Here is a 6,080-nt window from a genome sequence, read left to right as displayed (position 1 = left end):
TCAGCTTCAGCATCAGTTCTTCCAATGATTATTCAGGGTTAATTTCCTTTAGGATTGATTGGTTTGATCTCATTCCAGTCCACGGGACTCTCATGAGTTTTCTCCAGCATCACAATTTGAAAGAATCAATTCTTCAATGCTTGCTGCTGCTGCTGCTAAGTCGCTTCAGTTGTGTCCGACTCTGTGCGACCCCACAGACCACAGCCCAACAGGCTCCCCTGTCCCTGGGATTCTCCAGGCAAGAACACTGGAGTGGGTTGCCATTTCCTTCTCCAGTGCATGAAAGTGAAAAGTGAAAGTGAAGTCACTCAGTCCTGTCCGACTCCAGCGACCCCATGGACTGCAGCCTACCAGGCTCCTCCGTCCATGAGATTTTCTAGGCAAAAGTACTGGAGTGGGGTGCCATTGCCTTCTCCGCTTCAATGCTTAGCCTTCTTTATGGTCCAACACTCACAACAAACATGACAACAGGAAAACCTGTAGCTCTGAGTATACAGACCTTTGTTGGCAAAGTGACGTCTTTGCTTTTGAATACACTGGTTTGTAGTTGCTTTTCTTCCAAAGGGCAAGCATCTTTTGATTTCATGGCTGCACACACCATCTGCAGTGATTTTGGAGTCCAAGAAAGTAAAACCGGTCACTCCTTCCACTTTTTCCCCCTTCTATTTGTCATGGAGTGATGGAACTGGGGCCATGATCTTAGGTTCTTGAATGTTGAGTTTTAACCAGCTTTTTCACTCTCCTCTTTCATCCTCATCATGAGGCTCTTTAGTTCCTCTTCACTTTCTGCCATTAGAGTGGTATCACCTGCATATCTGAGGTTGTTGATATTTCTTCTGGCAAGCTTGATTCTAGCTTGTGATTCATCCAGACTGGCATTTCCCATGATGTATTCTGCATATAAGGTAAATAAACAAGCTAATAATACACAGCCTATCGTACTCCTTTCCCAATTTTGAATCAATCAATAATTGGTGTATTAATTCATTACCCAAAGTTTCGGCCAGATTAGTGGAACTCCTTTCAATAAGTTCACACATTCCAGGCCATCTTCAAGTTTTTCCCCAGGAAGTCCACAGGGACACTTTTCCCTTCATCTCAAAAATTTACCTTCTCCTTTCTCCTGTATTAGAACCCCATTTCCTAGACCCCTCATATTCTATCTTATTTGCTCTTTTAAATTTTTATTTATTTATTTATTTTGGCTGAGCTGGGTGGCTTGCAGGATGTTAGTTCACCAACCAATGATTGAACCTGGCAGTGTAAGCACCAATTCTTAACCACTAGCCTGCCAGGGAATCCCCAGGAATATATCATTTTGTAATTTCTAGAGACATATGTCTTTTTATAGGACATTTGTTTAGAGTGGCAAAAAGAGCATGTTATTAACAGACCCAAATATTCTTCATTTCTCTAACAGAAAGTCAAAAGCAGATAAACATATGTTTGGCAATTAATGTTTCAGTATTTTCTCTGTTTTTGGAAATGATGTACATATTCAGTGCTTGAGTTGCCATGAAAATTTCATGAGACACTAAAAATTAACCATTGTTTAAAATCACTGCAGATGGTGATTGCAGCCATGAAATTAAAAGATGCTTACTCCTTGGAAGGAAAGTTATGACCAACCTGCTGCTGCTGCTGCTAAGTCGCTTCAGTCGTGTCTGACTCTGTGTGACCCCATAGATGGCAGCCCACCAGGCTCCCCCGTCCCTGGGATTCTCCAGGCAAGAACACTGGAGTGGCTTGCCATTTCCTTCTCCAATGCATGAAAGTGAAAAGTGAAAGTGAAGTCGCTCAGTCATATCCGGCTCTTAGCGACCCCATGGACTGCAGCCTACCAGGCTCCTCCATCCATGGGATTTTCCAGGCAAGTGTACTAGAGTGGGGTGCCATTGCCTTCTCCTAAATTGTATATTAAAAAGCAGAGACATTACTTTGCCAACAAAGGTCCATCTAGTCAAGGCTATGGTTTTTCCAGTAGTCATGTATGGATGTGAGAGTTGGACTGTGAAGAAAGCTGAGTGGTGAAGAATTGATGCTTTTGAACTGTGGTGTTGGAGAAGACTCTTGAGAGTCCCTTGGACTGCAAGGAGATCCAACCAGTCCATTCTGAAGGAGATCGGTCCTGGGTATCTTTGGAAGGAATGATGCTAAAGCTGAAACTCCAGTACTTTGGCCACCTCATGCGAAGAGTTGACTCATTGGAAAAGATTTTGATGCTGGGAGGGATTGGGGGCAGGAGGAGAAGGGAACGACAGAGGATGAGATGGCTGGATGGCATCACCGACTTGATGGACGTGAGTTTGAGTGAACTCCGGGAGTTGGTGATGGACAGGGAGGCCTGGCATGCTGCGATTCATGGGGTCGCAAAGAGTTGGACATGACTGAGCGACTGACCTGAAAGTTATTTTGCTTGTTGACAAATCCAGCAAGAAGCAAAAATCACAGAGGCAAAGAACATTAAAATTTACATGTCTTTTTTTCTTACCATATTGATGACATACATTAAAGAAATCATTTTTAAAAAATTCAGTTCTGAACTTGAATTTATAATTTTATCACATCAAGCATCTAGTAGAGACAACATATTTGTTATCAAGCTTATTTGAAGAAGGTTAATTTATTTTTTAAAAAATATTTATTCAGTTATTTGGCTATACCAGGTCTTAGTTATGGCATGGGGGATCTAGTTCCCAGGCCAGGGACTGAACCTGGACACCTTGCATTGGGAGGTCAGAATCTTAGCAACTGGACCACTAGGGAAATCCCATGACTAGTCTTAATTTATACAAGTGCTTCTATTTTCTTTAAGCCAGTTAAATAGAGCTCTTTCACAAGTTTTTAGGAATATATCAAGAGGGAGAAAAATATCCCATATACATAACATACATATATAGATATAGACAGACATATAGATAGATGCAAACAGGGATCTTACAGCTTTCATTTAAACATTTTAGCCACATTTCAGGTACAGTAGTACAAAACTCAATAACTTATAAAAGAATGTGCTCAGTTGCTTTAGTTCATGGGGTCTTTGAGACCCCATGAACCATATCTCACCAGGCTCTTCTGTCCATGGGATTTTCCCAGCAGAAATACTGGAGTGTGTTGCCATTTCCTACTCTTGGGGATCTTCCTGACCCAGGGATGAAACCTGCATTGCAGGGGTATTTATTACCCCTAAAGCCCTGTAAGGAAGCTTCTGGGAAGCCCTATAAAAGAATAATAGGATCGAAATGGTGTTTCTGCAAGATAGAACAAGTTAAATTTACCCACTGAGATGGCTGACCCCTTTCACCAAGATTTGTGGATAAGACTTTTAAGATTTTTATTTGCCTTTAAAAGATAATCTTACAGAGGCTGTGGACAAAGTCTGGAGTAAGGGAGCTTATGGAAATATCAAATAATAGTTTGTTTTTAAAATCTCTCTCACTATTTTTTTTTCCAGTCACATGTTTGCTTTAGGCTACAGTTATCTCTTTAGATCTTAATGTTCAAAGATATGGTAAGGTCAATATTTCCAAAATACTGAGAAAGAATTGTAGGGTTTATCTAAGAAGGAACTCAGGGGCATGTTTGCCTATTATCAGAAATCTAGGATAATTCCTATGACATTTTTGTTTTCTTTAACCGTAGGATAGTTTAGTTCAATATCTTAGTTTTTAAAAAAATTTTTTGTAGCACAGCCCCCAAATACAGGAAAGTCTGGAAATGGTCAGGTCTGCTATAGAGTAACAGGCAATACATCAAGCCCTCTTATGCATTTCCTGGACCTTTGTCAAAGCTCTTTTCTGGCTATTTATATTAATGTAAATTTTACACCTGCTTGACTGACTTCTGCAGTCCAGATGTTTATTCTCTGATCTTTTCCTAATCTTGTTAAGAATGTGTTTTGTTTTTTTCCTCACACCAAAGTATTCTTCTATAGCTATATTTGTCCTTTCTTTCTTTTTTCTTTTCAATCTGATCTTCCCATTGGTAAAAATAGGACATTTGTTTAAAATATGAGCTCTCTTAAAAATTCTTTTAGGTATAACAGTTCAAATCTTCAATATACCTATTTCAATTGTGACTCCAAACCACTGAGTCTTTTTATGATTTAAAACCAATATTAGGGCTTACCCCTGGACATAAGAGGAGTACCTTAAGAAAGATAGCTCTCTTGAGATGAAGAGCCTCTCCAGAGAAAGCTGAAGAAACAAAGATCTTCCATGTCTCAGGTGGCAAAGAAACCTCTGTCTCACACAAAGTAAGACCTCTAAAACAACTGATCTCCTCACCCATATCACTAGAAAGGTGATACTGGGCTGAGAGTTTTCCCCTCAAACCAAGCAGGGAAGGTAGAGGCCATAAAGGCCCCTTATGCATGTGGACACTCTATTAAAACAGACTGCCCTGAGAGTCGGCATGGCTGGACAGAGAATACTGCCTGCCACTTCATGTCTTAGGCTCCTAGCTGGCTAACTGTTGATGCAAGCCTGAAAACCTGCACTCCACAAGTGGCAGAAGCCAGAGGGAATATTCTCACTGGTTACAAAGCCAAATTCTCAGGATATAAAACAAGACAAACGGAGATTCTCATCTGATGATTTTTCATCCTTATAACAAATGACAGAGACAAAGTAAAACATGACTCCTACTGGGAGGCTAAGAATCAATAACTACAGGTGTTGATTACCAAAACCAAATTCACGAGTCATAATTTAAGATCTATTTTCACAAATGTCTTTCTCCTGCCGCTGTGAATTTGGAAAGGAAGGGACAAGGAAAAGCTTTATCCTCCTGTCTTGACTGTGCACTCTAGACAGAGAACTGGAAGCCTGACATGGTAAAAATTGTTACTTTCTGCTGGTCTGTTGTCAGTTATCCCATATCTCAACAGCAGTCTCCGGGGAGAATGGAGCGTTCCAGCCTTTTGCTGTCCCATCCTCATCACTAGAAACTACAGGAGGAAACGTGTTTCCCTTTACTCTTTACCATTTTTAGCTGGGGCTCTGTAACAGAACACAGATTAATAAGAGAAAAGGAAACAAGTTTATTAACATGTACATCTTATGTATACTTGGGCTTCCCTGGTAGCTCAGATGGTAAAGAATCTGCCTGCAACGCTGGAGACTCGGGTTCCATCCATGGGTCAGAAAGGTCCCCCGGAGAAGGAAATGGCAACCCACTGCAGTATTCTTGCCTGAAAAATTCCATGGACAGTCCATGTGAGCACAAAGAATTGGAAATGACTCAGTGAGTAACACTTTCACTTTCTCATGCATACTTGTGAGAAATGAAGGAATAAGTAACTCAAAGAGGAGGCTAGAATTTAGATTTACAGATCATTTTAACCAAAGAACAGCATATATTTAGAGGGGCAACTAGAAAGAGGAAAAGAATACTAAGCTTCTGAGGGTTCCAAATTTTGGAATGATAAATACATTAGAAAGGGAAAAACGATAATATCTAGTCAAATTGTTGTTTTGTAGAATCCTTTGGTGCTGTCTTGGGGCTGAGAAGTGTCCAGCGTCGTTGGTGATTAATTTATGCACAAATTTATGTTCAGCTTTCAGGAAGATGGGGGAAGGCAGAGAACTTGTCTAGGATCTGTTTTTTCAGCTCAAAATAATCCTTATGCCAAAGGGGAAGATTTTGGAATGGCATATTCTGTTATTCTTCTGTAGGTTTACTATACAGTTTCCTTGCTTTACAAGGATGCTTTAAGTTCTAGCATGGAAATGTGAAGACTTAATGTAAATACATGTTCATCAGAGATGGGAGCTCATTTTCAGTTGAGTAAAATGTTCATTCAGGTTGTTTTTTTTTTTTTTCCTTTAAACTTGCTCAACTTCATAAAAATAGGAGGAAGTTCCTCTTCGGGCAATAGATCTAACCCTGAATCTACCTGAGCAATGTCTTTATGCAATGTCATTTCATTATTTTCTGCAAGTTAATTCTTAGGATATCAAAATATCACTCTTCAAACATAAGAAAGAAAACTGTTTAAGTATATGGACCAATAAACTGCTCCTGTTTTTCACATGTCTCAGAGGGTGGAGCCACCAAATCAGTGAGATAAGAGGGAAGTG

The sequence above is a fragment of the Bos javanicus genome, chromosome 5 (genome assembly GCF_032452875.1).
Source record: "Bos javanicus breed banteng chromosome 5, ARS-OSU_banteng_1.0, whole genome shotgun sequence".
In the NCBI taxonomy this organism is placed as follows: domain Eukaryota; kingdom Metazoa; phylum Chordata; class Mammalia; order Artiodactyla; family Bovidae; genus Bos; species Bos javanicus.
This window is presented reverse-complemented; position numbering follows the sequence as displayed.